Source organism: Saccopteryx bilineata, chromosome 1, assembly GCF_036850765.1.
Source record: "Saccopteryx bilineata isolate mSacBil1 chromosome 1, mSacBil1_pri_phased_curated, whole genome shotgun sequence".
Classification (NCBI taxonomy): domain Eukaryota; kingdom Metazoa; phylum Chordata; class Mammalia; order Chiroptera; family Emballonuridae; genus Saccopteryx; species Saccopteryx bilineata.
The window spans coordinates 349,737,087-349,764,209 of record NC_089490.1 but is presented as its reverse complement, the minus strand read 5'-3'; the positions used below and the strand labels follow the sequence as shown (position 1 = coordinate 349,764,209).

The window sequence follows — 27,123 nt, the reverse complement described above, 5'->3', positions numbered from 1 at the left end:
TAACAAGGTCTAAATAGCAAGCTTAAAGGAGCCAAAACAAAAGTGCTCTGGTTGATTGAGACACTTTGAAAAACTAAGAGTCAGAAAAATATTATGGCTGTTTTAGAAACTTAGAACCCAACAAAGAATAAATGAGGAGGCAGACAGAAGAGGCTGAAAATGCCAAGGGAAGTCCCAAGGCACTCCTTCCTTTTTCTGCAAGACAAAGATTACGATTCCTATTTAACAGATATAGAAACTGGGACTTAGAGAAGATAAGTGTCTTGGGCACAATTGTGAAGTTAGTATCTGTATATGGCAGACTTAATATTCAAACTTAAATTTCATTTAAGAAATTCTTAACCCACAGCCAACATCATACTCAATGGGCAAAAACTACAAGTATTTCCCTTAAGATCGCGAACAAGACAGGGATGTCCACTTTCACCACTCTTATTCAACATACTGGAAGACAGGACAAGAAGAAGAAATAAAGAGCATCCAAATTGGAAAGGAAGATGTAAAATTGCCTTTATTTACAGATGACATGATACTGTATATAGAGGACACTAAAGATATCACCAAAAAACTACTAGAACTGATAAATAAATTCAGTAAAGTAATAATACAAAATAAATATCCAGAAATAAGTTGCATTTTTATACACCAATAAAAAACTATCAGAAAGGAAAACTAAACACATAATCCCATTTACAATTGCATCAAAAAATAAAATAAAATAAAATACCTAGAATAAATTTAACCAAGAATGTGCAAGACCGGTGCTCAGGAAATTATAGGACACTGAAGAAAAAAACTGAAGAAATTACAAATAAGTGGAAGTATATACCACATTCCTGAAAAGGAAGAATTAACATCATTAAAATGTCCATACTATCCAAAGCAATCTATAGATGTAAAGCAATTCCCATCAAGATACCAATGGCATATTTCACAGAACTAGAAAATATATTCCAAAACTTTATATAGAACCACAGAAAAATACCAAATAGGCACAGCACTCTTGAGAAAGAAGAACAAAGTTAGAGAAATCACACCTGATATCAAACTATACTTACAAGGGCATAGTAATCAAAACAGCATGGTACTGGCATGAAAACAGACATATAGATCAATAGATCAATGGAACAGAAGAGAGGAGCCAGAAATAAATCTATGCCTTTATGGTCAATTACTATTTGACAGAGGAGACGAAAATATAAAATGGGTTATTGACAATCAATGCAATAAATGGTGTTGGGAAAATTGGACAGATAAATGCAAAAAAATTAAACTAGACCACCATCTTATAACATACACAAGAATATACTCAAAATGGATTAAAGATGTAACTATTAGACTCAAAACCAACAAAATCCTAGAATAGAACTTAGGCAGTAAAATCTCAAACATTTCACAAAGCAATATTTTTTCTGATCAATCACTTCAAGCAAAGAAAACAAAGGAATAAAACAAATGGGACTATATATCAAACTAAAAAGTTTTTGCACAGCAAAGAAAACCATCAACAAAATGAAAATACAAACCACTGACTGGGAGAACATACTTGCCAATTGTACACCTGATAAGGGTTTAATATCCAAATTTTATAAAAACTTACACAAACTGAACATAAAAACAAAATCCAATTTAAAAATGGACAAAGGACCTAAACAGACACTTGCCCAAAGAGGATATACAGATGGCCAATAGATATGAAAAGATGCTAAACATATTAATCATCAAAGAAATGCAGATTAAAATCACAATTAGGCTCTGGCCGGTTGGCTCAGCAGTAGAGTGTCAGCCTGGCGTGTGAAAGTCCCGGGTTCAATTCCCGATCAGGGCACATGGGAGAAGTGACCATCTGCTTCTCCACCACTCCCTCCCACCTCTCTCCCCTTCCCGCTGCCATGGCTCAGTTTAAGCAAATTGGCCACAGGCACTGAGAATGGCTTCATGGTCTCGCCTCAGGCACTAAAACAGCTTGGTTGATGAGCAATGTAGCAGCAGTGTGGGTGGAGTGCAGAGCGCATTCCTAGCAGCTGTGGCTGATGCAATGCTGTGAGAATACTCCAGCTCCCAGAACCGTCCTGGGCATACCCGCTATAAGGAAGTGACTCAGTGACAACCACGCAGCTCCCTGATCTTTTCAGCTATTGGCTTTGAGGAACACGCTGTAACATCCTATAGGCCAGTGGTCCCCAACCCCTGGGCAGCGGACCGGTACTGGTCCGCAGAGAAAGAATAAATAACTTAAATTATTTCCGTTCTATTTATATTTAAGTCTGAACGATGCTTTATTTTTAAAAAATGACCAGATTCCCTCTGTTACATTCGTCTAAGACTCACTCTTGATGCTTGTCTCAGTCACGTGATACATTTATCCATCCCACCCTAAAGACCGGTCCGAGAAAATATTTTCTGACATTAAACTGGTCCGTGGCCCAAAAAAGGTTGGGGACCACTGCTGTAGGCTGAACCTGTGTATATAAGCTAGCTTACTTCCTGAATAAAGTGGATCTGCGTCACTGAACCTGGTCCCCAGAGTCGTGTCTCTGCATCTCCGTCGTCCTCACCCCCCAGTGGGCCTTGTCCACACACTGGCGCGCGAACGGGACCCAGCTGACACCCAAAGGATGGGTGAGTGACCCTCTGCAATGGGAAACCTTCTCCCTTACTCCTGAGCCCCGCAAGCTCAAGCCCTCTTCGCCCTATTGCAGAGTAGGCAAGTTAAAGTTAGTGAAAAGGATCTTTGTACCTACTGGGAAATCCTCTCAGGTTTCAACCCTTGGTTCTGGGACATGCCTATTTGGAACCCCGATACTTGGGCCCGAGCTTTCCAGTGCATCCATTCAGCCGAAGTACATGAAGGACAAACCTTCCCTCTCGGCCTCATTCCTGCCCTGCTAGCGATATATGCATGCTTGACCAGTGCTCCTCCTGGGGACCCTCTGCCAGTGCCAAAAATATTACAGGCTACCCCTCTCTCTGGGGAGCCCCTACCTTCCTATTCGCCCCCCTCCACTGAGGAGGAAAGTAGTTTAGCATCCGAGTTGGACAAAATTGCGGCTCAGCGTGCAGAAACAAAACCAACTGAATTGCTAACTGCGCCATCAGCTCTGCCACCAGAAAAAGCGGAAACCGCTACTTCCGCATTCCCTGCCAGGGCTCAATGCCCCACCCCAGCCTCTCAGATGCCATTTTCTACCCCAGCTTTAACTCCAACACGTGTTCCTGCTGCAGACCCATGGGCCAGCCTATATGCCCCCATGTGTCTTTTTGCTTTCTGTCTGTCTTGTCTATTTTTCTATATCTCTCGCGCTCTCTCTTCCCCTCCCCTCTCTCTGAAATGACGCTGGAAGGACCCAGCCACGGCACAGTGGTGGGGATCACACCCTCTTCTAACACAAGGGAGAGGTTATGCTTGTGTTTTTCAGCCAATTTGGATCCCAGGAAACCCCCAACCTGCTTGTCAGGGTTTCTTGGGCACCCACTAAATGGTTTAGTCTTCACTCGTCCAAAGCCACAGCCCTGGCCTTCTCCACACCAACTATGCCTGAGAGGAAGAGGGCCTCAGCGCTCTAGAAGACCTCGCAGCCGGCATGCATGCCCCATCAGCTGGGGGGTTGTGGAGGCTTTGGCGGGGCGGGCCCAGAGAATTGCCCCTGACGGGCCCCCAGGCCCTGGTGCTCTGTTCTTGCTTATGTGTGCTATAGTAACTGCTGACTCCCAGATGCAGGCAGATCCCCACGTCTGGGCTGCTTTTCCCCACCCTGGCATTATTCTGCCCGTAGAGACAACAACAGCAAGCTGTCATTCATCAAGTTCAATTGGCCTTAATTAAAAGAGAAGGGGGAGATGTGGGTGGAGTGCAGAGCACATTCCTAGCAGCTGTGGCTGATGCAATGCTGTGAGAATACTCTAGCTCCCAGAACCCTCCTGGGCATACCCAGGAAGGGAACTCGCCTGCTATAAGGAAGTGACTCAGTGCCAACCAGGCAGCTCCCTGATCTTTTCAGCCATTGGCTTTGAGGAACATGCTGTAACACCCTATAGGCTGAACCTGTGTATATAAGCTAGCTTACTTCCTGAATAAAGCAGATCTGCATCACTGAACCTGGTCCCCGGAGTCAGGTCTTTGTGTCTCCGTCGTCCTCAACCCCAGCGGGACTTGTCCACACAGCAGCCCAAGATGGGCAGAGCATTGCCCAGTAGGGGACATGCCAGGTGGATCCCAGTCAAGGCACATGCAGGAGTCTGTCTCTGCCTCCCCGCCTATCACTTAATTTAAAAAAATTATGTATTACTTCACACCTGTCAAAATGGTTATCATCAATAAATCAGCAAACAACAGTGTTGGTGTACATGTGAAGAAAAGGAAACCCTCTGTTGGTGGGAATGCATATTGGTGCAGCTATTGCAAAAAACAGTATAGGGTTTCCTCAAAAACCTAAAAATGGAACTGCCTTATGACCCAGTGAATCCACTTCTGGGAATATACCTGAAGAAACCTGAAACACTAATTTGCAAAGACATATGTACCCCATGTTGATTTCAGCATTATTTACAATAGCCAAGATTTGCAAGCAGCTCAAGCGTCCATCATTAGCCTGACCAATGGTGGTATAGTGGAGACACTGAGGACCCCAGTTCAAAACCCCGAGGTCACTGGCTTGAGTGAGGGGTCACTGGCTCAGCTGGAGCCTCCTGGTTAAGTAACATATGAGAAGCAATCAGTGAACAACTAAAGTGATACAACTACAAGTTGATGATTCTCATCTCTCTCCCTGTCTCTCTCTCTCTTTCTCTAAAAAAGAAAAAAGGAGGCTGTGGTACATTTACACAGTGGAATAGTACTCAGCCATAAAAAGGAAGGAAATCTTACCCTTTGTGATAGCATGGATGGATCTGTACAACATTATGCTAAGTAAAATAAGCCTATCAGAAAAAGACAAGTACCATATGATTTCACTCATATGTGGAATCTAATGAACAAAATAAACAAGCAAAATAGAAACAGATTCATAAATAGCAAACAGACTTACAGTTGTCAGAGGAAATGGGAGTTAAGGGGCTGTGTGAGAGGTGAAGAGATTAACAAAAAAACCTTCATAGACACAGACAATAGTATGGTGATTACCACAGACAATAGTATGGGGGGAGGTAAGAGAGGGTCTAGGGAGATAAATGGTGATGGAAGGAGACTTGACTTGGGGGTGGTGACCACACAATATACTCATGATGTATTGTAGAATTGTACACCTAAAACCAATATAATTTTATTAACCAATAATTTCAATTAAAAAAAAAAAAGAAATTCTTAGCAAGCACCTGCTGTTACAACCCTGTGCTAAGGGCTAGAGATACAATGAGGCAACAGTTATGGTCCCTAGTATTCAGAGAGTTCCAATCAGGGAAGAAAGAGTTAAGTAGTAATTATTAATAATAATACATAACATGTTTGAATGTTTACTATATGCCAGGCACTATTCTAAGCTTTCCACATATACTGCCTCATTTAATTCTCACAGTAACTCAGTTTATTATACTTCTCATTTTACAGATAGGAAACTAAGGCACAGAGAAATTAAGGAACATGCTTATGAGCACATAGCCAAATAGTTATAAAGACTCAAACCCAGTCAGGATAGTTAGAAAGCCTATATTCTTAATACCTACCTACCAAAAAATGGCAAGACAGCTCAGTGCATATTCTGCTGGAGGTAAGTCAGAGGCAAAAGAGGATATCACTGCACAATTGGCCTTACAGAGTCACCAACATTATGTGTAGTAAAGAGTGACTATCCAGAGTCTGGAAAGAGCAGAAAGGTCAGAGGAACCTGAGCATCAAGGACTGTGCTACAATAGTTGAGAAAAAAAGGAGGGTGACCAGAGTCACTACACTCTTCTGTTCTGATAGGGCGCCAGCACCTCTGTTCTGCAGAGGTTCCTCGCCCAGCATCTCACCCACCCTCAGGACAGTTAAAGGAGTCAGACAGGACAGAGATTACAGATTTCACTTAACAAATAAGGAAAATAGGACCAATAGAGCAGAAATGGTTTGTCCTACGTGGTCCAGTGAGTTGGCGGCAGAAGAAAAATCTCTTGACTTCTGCTATACTACACTACTATGACTCTAGAGCGTAAAAAGGAAAAATCCAAAACATGGTATTCAGGAAAAGTTATAAACTCTAGATTTATCTGACTATTCTCTTTTCATGTCACCATCACTCCTGTTCCCACTCTCCCCTCCGCCCTTCATCACCCACATACATATACAGCGCTCTTAAACTCTGTTTACATATACCCATACTCCCTCCCTTCATATATATAATTTGTTTTCTTCAGGTGTTACTAATACGACTATGGGAGATACGTGGAGAGGAGAAATGAAGGAAACTTGTGTTTGTCCTTGGTATATTTTTCCATCTATTCCAGAAGAAGTTTTTATTTTTATTTTTTTGGAGGAATCTTGTATTTGCATGTGGTTGTTTTGGGAAAAAGTTATGTTCATTAATAAATACTCTTTTTTTAATTATTATTAAAGCACAATAGCATTACTATGAAAAATAAAAACCTAACCTACTAATGGAGAAGACAGGAAATCAGGAAATAAGGAAAGAACTACAATCAAGGGATATACCAAGTTCTGTGAAGCAAGATGATTCTCCCTTTAAGAGTCAGAAAAAGTCTTTCCAGAGAAGATGCTATTGGCTTGGCCTTGGGGAATACAGAGCAGCTGAATGCTAGAATGCTGACCCTACACAAACACGGCTGGAGAGGTCTCTAAGGGTAGACTAAAGTGCCTGACCTGTGGTGGCACAGTGGATAAAGCGTCAACCTGGAACGCTGAGATCATTGGTTTGAAATCCCAGGCTTGCCTGGTCAAGACACATATGGGAGTTGATGCTTCCTGCTCCTCCCCCCTTTCTCTCTCTCCTCTCTCTCTAAAAATGAATAAATAAAAAATCTAAAAATATATATTTTTTAAAAAGGGTAAAGAGTCCTAAAGTGTTCCTAACAGAAAAGTTGCTTTGGGATAAAAGAAATATGCTAAATTGCCTGACTTGCGGTGGCACAGTGGATAGGGTGTTGACCTGGAATACTGAGGTCACCAGTTCGAAATCCTGGACTTGCCTGGTTGAGGCACATACAACAGCAATCAATGAACAATTAAAGTGAAGCAATTATAAGTTGATACTTCTTACTCTCCCCACTCCTCTCTCTGTAAAATCAATTTAAAAAATAAATAAATATAAAATAAATATGCTATAGTTAGCGCCAGTTGCTTCAAAAATTATATTATCCATCTGACGCATTTGCTCCAAGTAAAGTCCAGCAAACTCTGTAATGGACCTAGCTCTACCCTGCACTCAGACCCAAAGTTCAGAGCATAAGCTTGAGACTCTACTAGAGACTAACTTCTCCATCATATGCTTCTGCTTCCTGCCTTGCAAACTGTTTCTCACAGCAGCCAAAGACACCTTATCTCACAGAGCTCAACTGGTGATATTACCATTAATGGTCTTAATACTTAAAATCAGCCAAAATGAGAAACGTTCCAGTTCAAATGCAACTTTTAGTAGTTTAACCTGGAACTGGCCAAGGATGAAGACAAAAGTCCTTTAATGCGCAAACACAGAGTAAAGCAAACACTTCCTGCCAAACTACAGTCTATTCAGTGGAAGCCCACAATTCAGTAGTCCCTGCCATCCTACCCAGCTAACACCAAACCCATGTTCCAGCTAGGCCCACTATAGGTACATAGCACAAGCAGCAATGGAAGAAAGGGTAGGGGAGCCAGTTCTCAGGCCCTTCCCTGAAGCACTATCCAAATGAGAGAGTACCCACCAGCTCAGCCTGGCCCTATGGGATTTGGAAATTTGCAAAGAAGCTGACAATGTGCCACCCAAACACCACTCTTCTTAGGAAATGAGGGCTGCTTATGTAGGCCACCTAATGTGACTGCCACATGCAGTCTAGATATTATACAGGCATTTAAGGAGTACTGCTCTGGAATAGAGAAACTGGGTTGAAGTTTGGCTGCTAACATAATCATGCACTCTACCCATTCTTACCTCCATGCGGCCCCCCACCCTCGATGATCAAATGCTACCCTACCTTTAAACTCAATCTACATAATTCCTCCTACAGTTCTCAATGATCACCCTAATTAACTTGGGCAACATTTATCCTCTCAAAGAAAAAAATGCAGCAAGTCTTTTTCTATGGCAGCACTGTTTGCTGAGGTATTGCTACATTACCCTCATCAGAACTTGAGTTCTTTGACAAGTATACCCAATTTCTACACTTCTGCATAACCTTACCAGGAATTACCTCTAAATGCAACAAATGTGTTATTCCAGATGAATTAACATGGACATAACCAACCTATCTCAAGAGTCCAATGCCAATTCTCCTCCAATTTATCCTGCCTCCGATTCAAATCCTGTTTGCCACCACATTATATGCAGGCATCACCTTGCTCACGAGGTTAATGATTCTTCATTACCTACAACAGAGGTCTTCAAAGTGCGGATACCAATTCCCTCAGTTAATGGATCAGCCTTTTTTAATTATCAGAGTTCATCAGTAAAGACATAGACAGTTTTATAAAAAAAAATTTGTCCTCTACTTCCTCCTCCTCCTCTTCCTTATGTCAGAACCAAATTTTAAATTCTACTTTAGCCCACCCTTTAAAGTCACTTATAGAAATAGTGTATTTGACAGCTTCCAGAATCTATCTTGTGTATGCTGAAAAATGAGATAAACTGCTTCTATTAATTGCTTCTGTATTCTTTTCTACACCTGTTTAAAAATTATTTACGTTTGAAATCTGGAATGTACATGACATGGTCCTTGTTATTTAAATATATTTAAAATTGTTAGATGCTCACGTATCTCTTTTTTCAATCTTGGACTTTAAGATTTATTTTATTTTTAAGAAAATAAAAACAAAATTGAAATTGAAAAAGAAATAATAGCAGCTACCATTTATGTAGCACTGTGTGTCAGGCACTATTCTAAACACTTTCTATTTGTTATCACAGTAATCCTCACAATAACCCTACAAGGTTATCATTATTATTATATCTATTTTTATTATATCTGTTTTTATTATATCTATTTATTATTATTATAGCTATTATTATCATATCTATTTTTCAGATAAAAATAATAAAGCTCTAGGAAACATAGTAGTGCCTGAGACCAGAGACTCCAGGAACTACAGTACCAAAAAAGACCAGAAGTTTCAGGAATAGTGGTAGCATCTGTGACCAGGTGACACTGACAGCAACAAGGCACCCGTGACCTTGGAGGCACAAGCAGTGATCCCAACGGCACCACCAATGCTAATGAGCAAAGGCAGTGGAGGATGGAAAGCGTTAGCTCTCCAACATAACTAGAGGCAACTAACTTAAAAGAGTGTTTACTACTTCCAATGTGCCAACAGAAGAATAACTCAACACGTGCCATGAAAAAATATAGTAACACAGTATCACAAAAAAAGAAAATGACAATTCTCCAGACACTAAACCTAAAATCATGGAATACTACAATCTAACTAATAGAGAATTCAAATAGCTGTCATAAAAAATTTTTCTTGCCCTGGCCGGTTGGCTCAGTGGTAGAGCGTTGGCCTGGCGTGCAGGAGTCCCAGGTTTGACTCCTGGCCAGGGCACACAGGAGAAGCACCCATCTGCTTCTCCACCCCTCCCCTTCTCCTTCCTCTCTGTCTCTCTCTTCCCCTCCTGCAGCCAGGGCTACATTGGAGCAAAGTTGGCCCAGGCGCTGAGGATGGCTCTGTGGCCTCTGCCTCAGACACTAGAATGGCTTTGGTTGCAACAGAGCAACGCCCCAGATGGGCAGAGCATCGCCCCCTGGTGGGCATGCTGGGTGGATCCCGCTCGGGCGCATGCGGGAGTCTGTATGACTGCCTCCCCATTTCCAGCTTCAGAAAAATACAGAAAAAAAAATTTTTCTTGAATGAGTTTGAGAAAATTCAGAAAGAAAGCTGAATGAGTTTAGGAATAAATTAATGAACAGAAGAAGTTCTTTACCAGAGAGATTGAAACTCCAAGACAGAACAAAGCAAAAATCCTGGAGCTAAAGAACTCAATAAATGAGATGAATGCAATAGAAAGCATTGGAAATAGAGCAGCAGACCAATGAAAGAGAGAATAAGCAAAGTTGAATATAGAAATCTAGAAATGGTTGAAGAGAAGAGAGAACTAAGATCGTAAAAAAAAAATGAAGAAGCTCTGTAAGAAATACCCAACTTCATTAGAAAAAAGAACATTAGTATAATAGGTTTACCAAAAGGAGAAGAGAAGGAAAAGAGAAAAGAAAGCTTAAAGAAATAATAACTGAGAATTTCCCAAACCAGGGGAAAGAATTAGATATACAAATCCATGAAGCTAACAGAATACCTCATTATCTCAACACAAAAAGACCTTCTCCAAGACATTAAATTAAAACTGTCAAAAGTCAATGATAAAGATAGAATCTAAAATCAGCCAGGGGAAAAAAAAGCCAGTAACCTACAAAGATACGCCCATTAGGCTATTAGCAGATTTCACAGCAGAAACTCTATAGGCCAGGACAGGGTGAAATGACATATTCAAAATACTGAAAAATAAAAACCACCAGCCAGATATACTCTATCCAGCAAAGTTTTCCTTCAAATATGAAGGAGAAAAAAAAAAAGCTTTCCCTGACAAATAAAAGTTGAGGGAGTTCATCACTACACCTGCCTTACAAGAAGTATTTAAAGGAGCTCTTTTACCAAAAAAAAAGTGAAAAACCAAAAGTAAACAAAACCTTGAGTACTATGATAAATGGACAGACAGAATCAGAAAATTTCAAAGCTACTTCAATTTAGGGTGTTAATCACTAAAACTTGTCATAAAGGTTAAAGAAAAAAACATTAGAAATAACAATAGTTACTTCAATTGGGTAATAAATTCATAACATAAAAGAAGGCAATATGTGACAACAAAAACATACAAGGGGAAGAGGGAAAAGATGGAACCTGTACTATTTAATCTATGAGATGTTGTATACAAACCACATGGTAACCACAAAACAAAAATCTTTAGCAGAGACACAAGAACATTTTTAAAAAGGAAAAGGAAAAAAATGAGAAAAACATCATAGAAAACCACCAAACTAAAATGGCAGAGAGAAACACGTTCAAAAATGAAATAATAGAGCCATGGGAGCAAATAGGAAACAAAAGATTAAATGGCAATAGTAAGCCCTCACATGTCAATAATCACCCTAAATGTAAATGAAATAAACTCACTAATCAAAAGACACAGAGTAGCTGAATGGATTAAAAAGCAAAACCCAACTATATGCTGCCTGGAAGAGACTCATTTCAGCTCTGAAGACAAACATAGGCTCAAAATAAAGAGGTGGGGCCCTGGCCGGTTGGCTCAGTGGTAGAGCGTCGGCCTGGCATGCAGGAGTCCTGGGTTCGATTCCCGGCCAGGGCACATAGGAGAAGCGCCTGTTTCTCCACCCCTCCCCCTCTCCTTCCTCTCTGTCTCTCTCTTTCCCTCCCGCAGCAGAGGCTCCATTGGAGCAAAAGATGGCCCAGGCGCTGGGGATGGCTCCTTGGCCTCTGCCCTAGGCACTAGAGTGGCTCTGGTCGCGACAGAGTGACGCCCCGGATGGGCAGAGCATCGCCCCCTGGTGGGCGTGCCGGGTGGATCCCGGTCGGGTGCATGCGGGAGTCTGACTGCCTCCCCGTTTCCAGCTTCAGAAAAATACAAAAAATAAAATAAAGAGGTGGGAGATGATAATCCAGGCAAATGCTAGCCAAAAGAAAGCAGGTGTAGACATATTTATATCAGAAAAAAACAGACTCTTAAGCCTAAAACGGTTAACAGCCAAAGATGGACAGTAGATCATGAGAAAGGGGACAATCCATCAAGCAGACATATAGTGAAGATCAAACAACATGGTTCTAAACAACTATTGGGTCAATGGGGAAATCAACGAAGAAATTTCAAAAAACATGGAGACAAATAAAATATAAAAATACAACATACCAAAATCTATGGAATGCAGCAAAATTTGTAGATACTAAGAGAGAAGCTTAGAGCAATACTGGCCAATCTCAAGAAACAAGAAAAATCTCAAACAATCTAATCACACACCTAAAGGATCTAGAAAAAGAAGAACAAATTAAGCCCAACATCAGAGAAGAAATAATAAAAATCAGAGCAGAAATAAATGAAATAGACACTAAAAGAATAAAAGATCAATGAACTTAGAGCTCATTTTTTGTTTTGTTTTGTCTTCGTTCTTTTTAGCAAGAGAGACAGAGAGAGGTACAGATGGGGACAGACAGGAAGGGAGAGAGGTGAGAAGCATCAATTCTTCATTGTGGCACTTTAGTTGTTCATTGATTGCGTTCTCATATGTGACTTGACAGGGGGCAAGGGGTGGCTCTAACTGAGCCAGTGACCCCTTGCTCAAACCAGTGCCATTGGGCTCAAGCCAGCAACCAGGGGGTCATGTCTATGATCCCATGCTTGAGCCAGCAACCCCATGCTCAAGCTGGTGAGCCCACGCTTAAGCCAGATGAGCCTGTACTCAAGCCAGCAACCTCAGGGTTTTGAACCTGAGTCCTCTGTGTCCCAGGCTAACACTCTACCCATGGCACCACCGCCTTGTCAGGATAGAGCTCATTTTATGAAAAGATAAAAAGACAAATATTTAATTAGATTTACTAAGAAAAAAAAAAGAAAGCTCACATAATTAAAATCAAAAGTTACAACAGATACCACAGAAACACAAAGAACTATAAGAGACTACTATAAACACCTCAATGCCAACAAATTAGAAAATCTACAGAAAATGGATTAATTCTTAGATCATTCTTAGAATAGACTAATCACTAGTAAGGAGATTGAAACAGTAATCCAAAAATCTCCCCATAAAACAAAAGTAGAGGACCAAACAGCTTCAGTGATGAATTCTAACAAATATTCAAAGAAGATTTAATACCTATAATTCTCTCTCTCTCTCTTTTTTTTTTTTTGTATTTTTCTGAAGTTGGAAACGGGGAGGCAGGCAGACTCCCGCATGCATCCGACCGGGATCCATCTGGCATGCCCACCAGGGGGCGATGCTCTGCCCCTCTGGGGCGTAGCTCTGTTGCAACCAGAGCCATCCTCAGCGCCCGGGCCAACTTTGCTCCAATGGAGCCTTGGCTGTGGGAGGGGAAGAGAGAGACAGAGAGGAAGGAGAGGGGGAGGGGTGGAGAAGCAGATGGGTGCTTCTCCTGTGTGCCCTGGCCGGGAATCGAACCCGGGACTCCTGCACGCCAGGCCAATGCTCTACTACTAAGCCAATCAGCCAGGGCAATACCTATAATTCTCAAGCTCTTCAAAACAAAAATGAAGAATAGGAAATGCTTCCTAATTTATTTTACAAGAAAAACATTTCCCTGATACCAAAACCAGACAAGGACAGCGCGCATACACACACACGCACACACACACACACACACACACACACACACAAGAAATTACAGCAATATCTCTGATGAACATAAATGTAAAAGTTATCAGCAAAATATTAGCAAACTAAATACAACATATTAAAAAGACCATACACCATGATCATGTGGGATTTATTGTAGAAATGCAAAGATTGTTCAACACCCACAAATTAATCAACATGATACACCACATTAATAAAATGAAGAATATGATCATCTCAATAAATATAGAAAATGCATACAACAAGATTTAGCATCCATTTATGAGGGAAAAAACTCAATAAAATGAGTATAGAAAGAAAGTACTTCAACAAATAAAGGCCATATGTGGCAAATCCACAGCTAGCATCACACTCAACAGTGAAAAACTGAAAACTTTCCTCTAAGATCAAGAACAAGACAAAGATGCCCATTATCACTACTATTATTCAACAGATTATTGAAAGTCTTTGCTAGAGCAATAAGGAAGAGAAGGAGGGGAAGAAAGAAAAAGAAGGAGGAAGATGAGAAGGAGAACAACAACAGGCAGCAAAGCAGAAGAGGAAAAGGAAGAAGATGATGGAGAAGAAATAAAAGGCATCCAAACTGGAAAGCAAAAAGCAAAGTTGTCATTATTTGTGAATGACAAAATTCTATATATAGAAAACCCTAAAGCCCCCACCAAAAAATATTAGAAATAAAAGGCAAATATATTAAAGTTATATGGTATAAAATCAATATACAAAAATATGTTGCATTTCTATATACTAACAATGAAAAATCAGAAAGAAAAATTAAGAAAACAATCTCATTTGCAACTGCAACAAAAAGAATAAAATATCTAAGAACAAATTTAAACATAGGAGGTAAAAGACCTATATACTGAAAACTATAAGTCATTGTTGAAAGAAAGTGAAGAAGACACAAAGAAATGTAAAGATATTCTGCTCACGAATTGAAAGAATTAACATTGCTAAAATGTCCATTCTATCTAAAGAAATCTATAGATTCAATGCAATCCCTATCAAAATCCCAAGGGCATCTCTCTCTCTCTCTCTCTCTCTCTCATACACACACACACACACACACACACACACACACACACACACACATCCTAAAATGTGTCTGGAACTACAGAAGACTTAAGTAGCCAAAGCAATCCTAGAGAGAAAAAAAAACAAAGCTAGAGATGTCACAGGCCCTGGCCCGTTGGCTCAGCAGCAGAGCATTGGCCTGGAGTGTGGAAATCCTGGGTTCAATTCCTGGCCAGGGAACACAGGAGAAGTGTCCATCTGCTTCCCTCTCCTTTCTCTCTGTCTCGCTCTTCCCCTCCTGCAGCCAAGGCTCCATTGGAGCAAAGTTGGCCTGGGTGATGAGGATGGCTCCATGTCCTCTGCCTCAGGCACTAGAATGGCTCCTGTTGCAATGGAGCAACTGCCCAGATGGGCAGAGCATTGCCCCCTGGTGGGCATGCTAGGTGGAATCCAGTCAGGTACATGCAAGAGTCTCTCTACTTCCCCTTTTCTCACTTCAGAAAAATACACATACACACACACACACACACACACACACAAAAGCTAGAGATGTCATAGTCCCTTGTGTTAAACAACAGCACAAAGCTATAATAACCATTGATATTGGTCTTATCAAAATTCACAACTTAGCAAGTTGTGAATTCAACTCCAGTGGTAAAACAAAACAAAACAAACGGGACTACATCAAACTAATAAAACTTCTGTACAGCAAAGAGAATCATCGACAAAATGAAAAGACATTCTACCAAATGGAAAAAGATACCTGCAAATCATACACCTGATAAGAAGTTGATATCTAAAATATACACAGATGAGCCCTGGCAGGTTGGCTCACTGGTAGAGCATTGGCCCGGCATGTGGATGTCCTGGGTTTGGTTCCCAGCCAGGGCACACAGGCGAAGCACCCATCTGCTTCTCCACCCCTCCCCCTCTTGCTTCTCTCTATATATATCTATCTCTTCTTCTCCCCTCCTGCAGCCATGCTTGATTAGAGCGAGTTGGCCCCAGATGCTGTGGATGGCTCCAGGGCCTCCACCTCAGGCGCTAAAAAATGGCTCTCATTGCAACAGAGCAGGGGCCCCACATTGCCCCCTACTGGGCTTGCCAGATAGATCTCAGTCTGGGCACATGCAGGAGTCTGTCTCTGCCTCACCTCCTGTCACTAAAAAAATAAAATAAAATAATAAAGTAAAATATACAAAGATGGACAAAAGTAGGTTCAATTACCAGCCAACATACCTAAAAGATAAATCATAAATAAGGATATGAAATAATAACAATAAGACATATAATACAAATAAATAATATAATGATTAATAAATAAATAATAATACAAAAATAAACTTTGTTTTGCATACTCATAATTGTAAACCTACTTTGCTCAGCTCTGTATAAAGAACTCATATATCTCAGCCCTGGCAGGATAGCTCAGTTGGTTAGAGCATTGTCCTGAAGCACAGAGGTTACGAGGTGCTAGTCAGGGTACATACAGGAACAGATCTATCATATATTCCTGTCTCTCTCTCTTCCTCTTTTGCTAAAATCAATTTAAATTTTTTTAAAAAAAGAAAAAAAAACACAAAACTCCTATATCAACAACGAAAAGCAAACAACTCAATTAAAAAATGGGCAGAGGCCCTGGCCAGTTGGCTCAGTGGTAGAGTGTCGGCCCAGCATGTGGAAGTCCTGGGTTCGATTCCCGGTCAGGGCACACAGGAGAAGCGCCCATCTGCTTCTCTACCCTTCCCCCTCTCCCTCTTTCCCTCCTTCAGCCAAGGCTCCATTGGAGCAAAGTTGGCTCTGGCGCTGAGGATGGCTCCATAGTCTCTGCCTCAGGCACTAGAATGGCCCCAGCCGCAACAGAGCATCGCCCCCTGGTGGGCATGCCAGGTGGATCCCAGTAGGGCGCATGCGGGAGTCTGTCTGTCTGCTGCCTCCTACTTCTCACTTCGAAAAAATACAAAAAGAAAAGAAAAAAAAAAGAATAGGCCCTGGTCAGTTTGCTCAGTGGTAGAGCGTCAGCCCGGCGTATGGATGTCCTGGGTTCAATTCCCACTCAGGGCACACAGGAGAAGCAACCATCTGCTTCTCAACTCCTACTTCTGCAGCAATAGATCAATTGGTTTGAGCCTGTTGGTGACCTGGGGCACTGAGGATACCTCTATGGAGCCTCTACCTCAGGCACTAAAAAAAAGAGCTCGGTTTCGAGCATGGCCCCAGAACATTGGCCCCATTGACAGGTACATCCTGGTCAGGGCAAATGCAGTAGTCTGTCTCTCTATCTCCCCTCCTCTCACTTAGAAAAAAATAAATTCAGAATAGAACTACCATATGACCCAGCTATTCCACTTCTGAGTATTTATACAAAGAATATAAAAATATTAATTTGAAAAGATATATGCAAAACTATGTTTACTGCAGCATTGTTTCCAATAGCCAAGATAAGGGAACAAATAAAAAAAGGAAGCCTGGCATTTGTAACATAGATGGACTTTGAGGATATTATGCTAAATTAAATTAGGCAGATAAAAAAGATAAATACCACATAATTTTACCAATTTGTATAATATTAAAACAAACAACAAAAACAAAAAATCTCACAGACACATACAACTGAATGGTGGGTAGTTACCAAAGGGGAAGAGGGGTGGAAGGAGGGAAATGGATAAAGAGGGTCAACTGTATGTTGATGGATGGAAACTAGACTTTTGGTGGTGAGCACAAAATAGTATATACAGATGTTGAATTATAATGTTGCACACGTGAAACATGTTTTTAGTCAATGTTAATTCAATTTTTAAAAAGAAAACATTAAGGCACGGAGAAGTAAACTAAGTGGTGGCATTTAGAGATGGTGGCATTCAGGCTGTTTGATCTAGAGTCCAAGCTCTTAGCAATTATCCTACACTGCAGAGTGTAAGAAAGGCTTTCATACACATTTGTGCACAACCGTATACAGGGCTTAAAAATATCCCTTTTAAATAAAGTCCAAAACTTTTTCTCTTTAGCTTTACTTCTGTTTCTTCCATGAACCTTCCACTCCCACCAGACTGATATACTCATGGGGCCTGCCCTTCCCATCACCCCTCTTCCCATCACTGTTCTTCCTCTCTCCTCTCCCCCAAATCCTAGTCAATCTCTCAGACGTGACTCTTCCAGGGAGGGAATTATTGGTTTAATGTTTATCATGTATCAGGTACTAGGCTGGTACTTTAGACATATTACCTCTCTTAACTCTCACAACCCTGTGAGGCTGCTATTACTATGCCCATTTTACAGATAAGAAAAATGTAGTTGAGTTAACTTGCCAGTGGATCACAGTTCTAAAGCACACACTCTTTCCACCATACCTTCTAAGCCCCTTAAGACCTATTCCTCACACTGAAACACTTAGATGTCTACTACTTGATTTTGCATTTTATTAAAAGCTATCTCAAATTATCTTCCTGTATATGTATGCCTTTTCTCTCTCACTGGACTCAGCCTCTCGCCCAAGGGCGTCCTTACAGCACCTAACACATAGCTGGGCGTGCAGTGGCTGCAGAGTTCTAGCACACCAAAGCAACAGGTCTAGGCTCAGCTCGAAGAGAGAACTGTTGTGTTCTAGAGCTAAGGAAAAAGTTCTCTTAACCAAGATCACATAGTTTAAGTATATGAGCCACTCTTGTCAGTAATGATATGAAGATCCCAGAAAAAAAGAAACAATAAGGGAATTACAGTAGGTGGTTGTTTTCCCTTCCTATTCTGTAGGGAACAACTGGGATGATGCTCTCTAACAAGTGCACACAGCTTTCAGCTACAGAATGAGGAAATCCCAAAGGGAAGGTCAGCAAAACCAGTCAATCCTAAAGTTGTTCACAGAAAGCCGCCAGGGGGCTCAGAATAATATGGAACCAAACTACTGGTCAAGAAAACACGGAATCTAGGCTCTAGTTCTATTTCATTCATTTTTTATAACAAATACTTATTGAGGGTACTAAGGATACCAGTCAATCTAGTGTATAATCCAGACAGGTAAATTACTTAATTTCTCTAAACCTCAATTTATTCACCTCTAAAAATAGCTTAATAAACACTTGCTTGCCCATATCACAAGGTGTTGAGACAATCAAATGAGAAAAAGGACAGATTAACATCATGGACAAAAAATAAAGCTATATTTTTTTAAATTGTGGTAAAGAATACAGAGGCTGTATTTCACAGCTATATTTCTCTGGCCTACAGGGAGAGCAGTGGTCGGGAGAAATGAGGAAATGAGATCAGTAGGAACCTCAACTTTGTCACAGTCACCCACTTTCTTGACCCCCTATTTGGCCTGTTAGATTTCCAAGAATCACAGCCCAAAGTCAGTTCTAGAATTTTCAGGTTGGAAAGGCCAAAAGATTTCATAGAAAATCAGAGCTACACAGCCTTTAGAAGCCAACTCATCCTAAAACCTACCCAGCTCTCATCTTTCTTCCAGCCTATCAACAGATGATCATGATGTCACTGCCTATGTGTACATATAACCTCTGAGAGCCCCAGAGATGAGGCAACATTTTAAAAGACAGACTACATGGTCCAGCTTCCCTTTCTCATACCTTGTAATGTTAACTTTCCTTATTCTAGATGTGGTCTTAATAAAAAATTCAGTGGCCCTAGGCAGCTCTAATCTCTGTTTAACAGTTGTAATGTCAAAGTAGTCCTATCTCTAGGTGGCCCACTACAATGATAGGGAGTTTTAATAGTTTGAAAAATCTTTCTTGTTCAGCTGGAGATTAGACAATTCAAACTACTTTAGAGAAACTGTCATTTTAAAGTTGTCAGCCCCTCACTGTCTTAGAAACATCAAGTAATCTTGGAGCAAACCCTTGTTCTTGAGGGGCCCCCTTTTAACTATAAACATATAAAACAAGTGGGCACCTTTATTTACCCTTGGAAAAGAGGATACAGCATGATCTTTTGTGACTTGACAAAGACTGTATGTAAAGCTGGGGAAATGAATGTAAAGATGCACAGGGTCTAAAGTCCTTCCAGGACCAGAAGCCGAAACCTTGACACTCCCCCGCCCTTTTCTTTTGAGGTTCAATGCTATTAGAATTTCTCTCACTGACTGAGATCCTAAATTAAGTTAATGATAGAAAGGGATACTAAAAACCTACAGTAAGTATTCACGCTGAGGAAAGAGAAAGTCTGAATGGGTGCTCCAGGCTCAGTACTATTATCCAAAATGATCATGGAAGAATATTTGTTCTGGTACTGTAATGTGGCTAAATCTAGAAATATTTCTAAACCCAGCCAACTAGAGATAGTAGGGGTTCTCTCCTCCAGTGAATGAGCTTATACATATATATGAACTTAAGAGCATTTACTTTGAGAACTCAAGCGTAGTGAAGGCTAGGGCAAGGGTGACACTGAAGAAGCACTAGCATCCTTCCTCCAAGAACCACTGGAGCTTGTGCAGAATCAAGTTCTCATGGCTACACTAAATGAAGAGACAGCATACAGTGCTGTGAAAGATCTGTTTTTAAAAGCCACACTGTGTATCATCAACTGAAGCTTAAAAATGAGGTCCACTGCTGACCAATAAGATCCTATAGTTCTCTATTCAGAACTAAGCTTGGCCCCTTTGGACTAAACAAGCCCTTAGAGTTCTTGAATACTTCAGAAAGAGAAAGAGCGAAGAGGAAAGGCCCCAAGAGAGACATACTAAATTTCCAGCTAATTTTATACTCATTCAAAAGATTAATCTTAACAGTGAAAATAGATCTAACCTTATTTGTACTCTAAGCTGACGGCAATCTGATGAGGTTATGTCATATCTATTGTACCAGCACTTAAATTTTTCCAAAATATGCTACACTGTGGTCCACTCATAGGATTCAAGTTGTGCCTTCTAAAGCCACACAAGTCAATTTTCTCTTACAAAAAGCCTTTCAGCTGACCAGGCAGTGGCGCAGTGGACAGAGTGTCAGACTGGAACGCAGAGGACCCAGGTTCAAAACCCCAAAGTCGGAAATGCTGAGGTCACCAGTTCAAAACCCTGGGCTTGCCTGGTCAAGGCACATATGAGAGTTGATGCTTCCAGCTCCTCCCCCCTGTCTCTCTCTCTCTCTCCCTCTCTCTCCTCTCTAAAATGAATAAATAAAAATTAAAATAAAAAAAAATTTGTTAAAAAAATATTTAAAAAAAAAACAAAAACCCCGAAGTCGCCAGCTTGAGCATGGGTTCATCTGGTTTGAGCAAGGCTCACCAGCCTGAACCCAAGGTCACTGTCTTGAGCAAGGGATCACTGGCTCAGCTGGAACCCCCTAGTCAAGGCACATATGAGAAAGCAATCAATGAACAACTATGGTGCCGCAACAAAGAATTGATGCTTCTTTAAAAAAAAGAAGGCCCTGGCCAGTTGGCTCAGCGGTAGAGCGTCGGCCTAGCGTGCGGAGGACCCGGGTTCGATTCCTGGCCAGGGCACACAGGAGAAGCGCCCATTTGCTTCTCCACCCCTCCGCCGCGCTTTCCTCTCTGTCTCTCTCTTCCCCTCCCGCAGCTAAGGCTCCATTGGAGCAAAGATGGCCCGGGCGCTGGGGATGGCTCTGTGGCCTCTGCCTCAGGCGCTAGAGTGGCTCTGGTCGCAATATGGTGACGCCCAGGATGGGCAGAGCATCGCCCCCTGGTGGGCAGAGCATCGCCCCTGGTGGGCGTGCCGGGTGGATCCCGGTCAGGCGCATGCGGGAGTCTGTCTGACTGTCTCTCCCTGTTTCCAGCTTCAGAAAAATGGAAGGAAAAAAAAATAAAAAAAAATAAAAAAAGAAAAAAAAACCCAGCCTTTCAAGGATGTGAACACAACAATTATATTTTCTCTTCAGGCCTTCCAAAACTGGTTCATTCAACCCCTCTTCAAAGGACTAGATTTCAAGGTCCCTTTTCCTCTTGCCTCTTTTACATATGCTCCAGTCTGTCTATGTTGCTCTCATAGTGCCCAGCCCAGGACTGGCTGCAGCCTACCACTGATACCACTCTGAGAGCACATGAAACTACTATGTCCTCTCCTCTTCTGTATCTCTATATCCAGTTACGTGAGCCTAGGAGACAGTCCCCTTCTCAGACACTATCCTATACCTTGTGAGGGGGCTCCATTATTCGTAGTCCTGGAGAGGCAAAGGCTGGGAAAAGGCAAGTAGCTCTGCCGGCTTTGACCCTGGGATTCTAGGGGTACTGAGATAGCTGTTTTATCCCTCTCCACAGCCTAGCTCTGGGCCTCTTGCTCCCCAAGATCCCTTCAGTGCTTAGACTTTAAGCCTATGTCATCTTACTCCTTAATGCACTGTCTACCAGGGAAAGAGGGGCAATGGCTGTACATTGTGAAGGGATAGAAGGCAATACAGCACAGTAGTTAAGAATAGGGACTCTGGAGTCAGACAGTCTGGGTTCAGATCCTGGTTCTACCACTTAATAGCCAGGAGACCTTGGACAAGTCACTTTAACCGCTTTGTACTTCAGTTTACCTATCGAATGAGGATAATAAAAGTACCTACTGACAGAAATGTTGTATAACTTGATTGCAGAAGAGAGGTTACACAAGTGCATATATATTTGTCAAAACTCAAACTGAACAGTTAAAATAAGTACATTTTACTACATGTAAATCATATCTCAATAAAGTCAACTGAAAAATTTAAAAAAATCTAGTAACTACTCATGGGACACTGTGAGGATTAAAAGAATTGTAAAATATCTAAAATAGTTCTAGAAATCACAGTAAGCACTCAATAAGTGTTATCAATTTGTAATGGAGTTTGCAACGCTGCACACAATGTCTGTGTCCTAAGATTGCCACCGAGGAGAAAGGCAGGGGTTGGAAGACCCAGGAGAAAGGCAGGGGTTTGAAGACCCAGGGCAGCTAGCCTGGATGCGGAATTTCCCCAGAAGTTTCATTACAGACCTGGCTTTCACCTGATACAACACCAATGCTACAGCCACACCTCTTCCGTGCTCCAGTTAGGCTAACAGTGGGAAAGCCAAACCACAAAAGTCGTCACCAAAACCAAAGATTCCAGTGAAACTGGGAGGGATCGTCTTTCTTATTCAGTCTTCTGACTTTGACCATGAAGTCTTCTTCCTGGGCCAACTTTGATTTTTATTCAGTCCTTCACCAAATTCTCCGAGTGTCTCCTGTGCCCTGCCTATGCAGAATCTAGGAAGCGACAGAGGAAAAGATACCAAGTTTCCTGGCTGTCTTACCCTCAGCAAGTTCACCAACTACAGAAGTTACAAATAAAAAAGGAGACAGTCTCAGAGACATAAGGTATAATGAAGAGAGAACTCTGCAGGGAGGCAGAAGACCAGTGACTAGCCTCAGCTGACATTTTCCGGTCACCTAACCTCGAGCTAGTCCCATGCCCAATGTGAACCTGTTCCCTCCTCTATGAAAATGAAGGGATAAGAATAAACAACCCCATAGTCTGTGGCCTGAGGATGGTGGAAAACAACAAGCATAAGAGGCCTTGTTCAGGCTCTCGGCCCTGAGAGGAATCTCAAAGTGAGCCAAGCTGAGGGAGCTAATTTAGAATTGATTCTCAGATCCAGAATGCAATATGGGAAGTGCCTGGTTGCTGCAGCTGCTACAGCAACAGTGATGGCAGCAATAATCTGGAGGAGATCCCTTTCAGCTGCTATTACAGGGACAGGGTTCAATTCCATTTTCTCACCTCGCATTGCCCCACAGGGCCAAACCTGAGAATTAAGGATTCACAGTGCCAAGAGTGGCTCATTTCTGGCACTTCCTCCCTACTCATTTCTTGGGCCAGGCCCAGGGTCTGAGAAGGGCACTGTGAGGTGAAGGGCAAGGTAAGGAAAAGGAGGCAAAGACAACATCTGTGGAGCACAACACTGTTCTCTCTGGATGTCAGTTATTGCAATGCATGATTGAAAGGCAATGAGTCCTGAAAGACACACAATATGGTAAATTATGCAAGAGAATCCTCTTTTAGTTTATGGAGGTACACATAGTAGCTGTACACAACCATCTACTCTCCAGTTCAGGCATCAGTGTAGCTCAGTTCAACAATAATTGATATTCAGTCTTCTTCAGGCCTTGTGCCTGCTAAAAAAGATACAACTATTTCTTGCTCATAAGAGGCTCAAAATATGAAGAGGGAAGCAGATAGAGTGAATAATCACAGTACAACAGAGGTCTGAGCAAAGTGCTATAGAGACACAAAAGTGGGTGTGCCCACCTCCAGAAAGAAAATATCAAAGCAGGCATCCTGAAAAGGTGTCATCTAACTCTAAAAGTGGATCTTGAAGGATGAGTATGTATACATTTGGTAGAGAATATACAAGGATCTGAGATAGGAAAACATCTGACAGGCTTCAGGAACTGCAAGCAGCCTGGTGGAGCTGGAACAAGGATCGGTGAACACAGCAGCCTCGTGTTATTTAAGACCCTACTTCTCTCATTTCGGTCCTTGCACGGAAGGGAACAAGGTCGTGCAAAAGAGGAGTTGGTGTGATATCGCCATTTTTGCAAGGCTTCCGACAGCACAATGTTGGGACAGAGCATTCGGAGGTTCACAACCTCTGTGGTCCGTAGGAGCCACTATGAGAAGGGCCCAGGGAAGAATTTGCCATTTTCAGTGGAAAATAAGTGGCAGTTACTAGCCATGATGACCCTGTTCTTTGGGTCTGGATTTGCTGCACCTTTCTTCATAGTAAGACACCAACTGCTTAAAAAATAAGGATGTTTTCATTAATTCGTGAAACAGATAAGAAGAGGATCATTTTGAGAGGTGCAGTCTCTTTGAAGAATGGATTGAACTGTTGAACTCAACATATTAGATGTGTTTATAAATAAACTTAATGGCATGGAAAAAAAAAAAGACCCTACTTCTCAAATGGAACTTCCAAGAGAAGAAAGAAAGAGAAGAATGCTGAAAAGCAGGTGATATATAGCAGATACACAAACTACTTCCTCTCCCACCTTTCCCAAACTCTGCCTTACACACATCGCACTCTCATACCATACACACCCTGACAACTCTGGGAAGGAAAAAACTCTTCCTGCTCTAAGGTCAGTAGCTCCAGAATCCCCAATTGAAGGGCAAATCCTCTACTGAAAGAGAGAAATGAGGGCCTAAGTCTCTGGAAAAGGAATATTAAGTACTAATTTTCAAAGATGCAATTAACCCTAGCAGCCATGCAACTTTGAACTGCTGAGGGAATTGTATCCCACCCCTCAAGCCCAGACCCAATGCGTTTTTTCACACAAACTCATTTTAGTGAGCCATCCCCAGCTTCTGTCCTCCTGAAAATGCAGTGGGAACAAAAGTAAGAAAGGCAGCCCACTGTGAATAATGGTGCAATGAACATGGGGTGCATGTGTACTTGCATACCGATGTTTTTAAGTTTTGGGGGGCAGATACCCAGTAGAGGGATTGCTGGTACATATGGTAGTTCTATTCTTACATTTTTTGAGGAACAACCATATTTTCTTCCATAATGGTTGTACTAAATTGCATTCTGACCAGCTCTAACATTTGTTATTACCTGTCTTGTTGACAGTAGCCAATCTAACAGATGTGAGGTGTTGCTATTAACATCAACATGGATGGACCTTGAGAACATCATACTGAGTTCTATAAGTAAATCAGAAAAAGCTAAAAGTGAAGTGATTACAGAGGAAGTGACCTGGGAGGGTGGGTAAAAGGAGTAAAGAGGGACAAATACACGATGACAAAAAATGATTTGACTTTGGGTGATGGGTACACAACATAATCAACAGTTCAAATGCTATAGAAACATTTACCTGAAACCTATGTACTCTTATTGAGCAAAATCACCCTGTTAAATTTTCTAAATAAAATAAATAAAAAGAAAAAGAAAAGAAAGGCAGTCCAACAAATCTAGAGCTGACTAGTACTTTAAAAATTACTTTAGCTACGGTTACAGTGTTGTCTCATGCTAAACACAAAAATAAATTTTAGATGAAAAAAAAAATGACTCGCCTGACCTGCAGTGGTGCAGTGGATAAAGTGTCGACCTGGAACACTGAGGTCGCCAGTTCAAAACCCTGGGCTTGCCTGGTCAAGGCACATGTGGGAGTTGCTGCTTCCTGCTGCTCCCCCCTTCTCTCTTTCTCTTTTCTCTATAAAAATGAATAAATAAATAAATAATCTAAAAAAAAGACTCTAGCAGGACACATTTCTGAGCCCTAGTCATGCTGAGAATCCTTGGGTTATTGACATAGGGAAGCTAAGCAGATAAGTCAAAGTAAACAAGGACAAAAAAGCCATGGAAACAAGATGACACGCAAGACCTGAAGCCTGTGACCACATTGGGAAACAGATAAGAGTGGGAGAGAGGCTTTCGAGTCAACCTGAGCTCTCATCCCAAACCTACCACTTACTAGCTTCACTAACTTTTAGTCTTCTTATCTGTAAATGAGAATAATACTAGTATTTACCTCAGGATTATTGGTAATATAAAATGAAGTAAAGAATATAAAGCACCTAGCCTGAGGCATTTAGTCAGTGTTTAAATACCTTTTACTTCCCTTCCCTTTAACCACAGCCACAATGATGCACTGTTGCAAAATTAGGGAGGGGTAGCCCTATTCACAACACAGTCTGTGTGAACAGCGTCCCCTGGAATTATGCAATGCACAGTCCAAGATAGGCAGCCACTAAGACTTTCGTCTATAAGCAGCTCCAGAACTCAGAAAAAAGAGCTAAAATATCATTGGAGGTGTACGCAGGACATGGATGGGTCGGACACCACACAATCAATCCTAATAACAAAAACAAGACACCAGGAAAATAAAGCTCTGAAAACCAAGGCAATTTTGTCTCAGTCAGAAAGTCTCTTCCATGTTCCTCCTGGGGTAAAAACCAATTTCTGGACCTCCATCAACTTCAAGTCTGTAGATGAAACCCATCAACCCAGGATCAGGTGAATATAAAGCCTGGGACAAGAACAAATGCTGCAAGTCTCCTGCTGAGGTCCACGTCCTCTGTGCATGAAGGCGGGCCAAACACTCAAGTACAGGCAGTTTCTCTAAAGGTGTTAAGTCCTGTCACATGGGACCCAGGAGATGGAGTCCAAGATCTAGGGTGACCTTAGCCTCCTCGTTACCAAGAAGGGGTGCCACTGTTCTTGACTGAGTTTCTTCAAGGCAGGTAGGGATGTATTTTTATGTGCCCAGATTCTAGCACAGTACATGATATTACCTACCAGTTATAAATAGTTGCTTAATAAATGAACCAACACAGACATCACTTTATCCTTATCACCTAGCCTCTAGATCTTTGCATCTATCATATTCTGTTTTGTTTTTGTTTTTGTTTTTTTTGTTTTGTTTTGTTTTTTTTGTGACAGAGACAGAGTCAGAGAGAAGGACAGACAGACAGGAAGAGAGAGATATGAGAAACATCAATTCTTTGTTGCAGCTCCTTAGTTGTTCATTGATTGCTCTCTCATATGTGCCTTGACTGGGGGGCTATAGCAGACCGAGCGATCCCTTGCTCGAGCCAGCAACCTTGGGCTCAAGCTGGTGAGCCTTGCTCAAACCAGATGAGCCCACGCTCAAGCTGGCGACCTCAGGGACTCGAACCTGGGTCCTCTGCATCCCAGTCCAAGGCT

General features: G+C 41.7%; 1 protein-coding gene and 1 pseudogene across 6 annotated transcripts in view; one reads left to right on the top strand and one right to left on the bottom strand.

The window, feature by feature from the left end:
* The window catches only part of STIM1 (stromal interaction molecule 1), a 255,509-nt gene that overhangs the window by 126,196 nt on the left and 102,190 nt on the right, over positions 1 to 27,123 (bottom strand). The gene's annotated exons all lie outside the window — the stretch shown is intronic.
* LOC136320572 (cytochrome c oxidase subunit 7C, mitochondrial pseudogene) lies at positions 23,966 to 24,280 on the top strand (annotated as a pseudogene).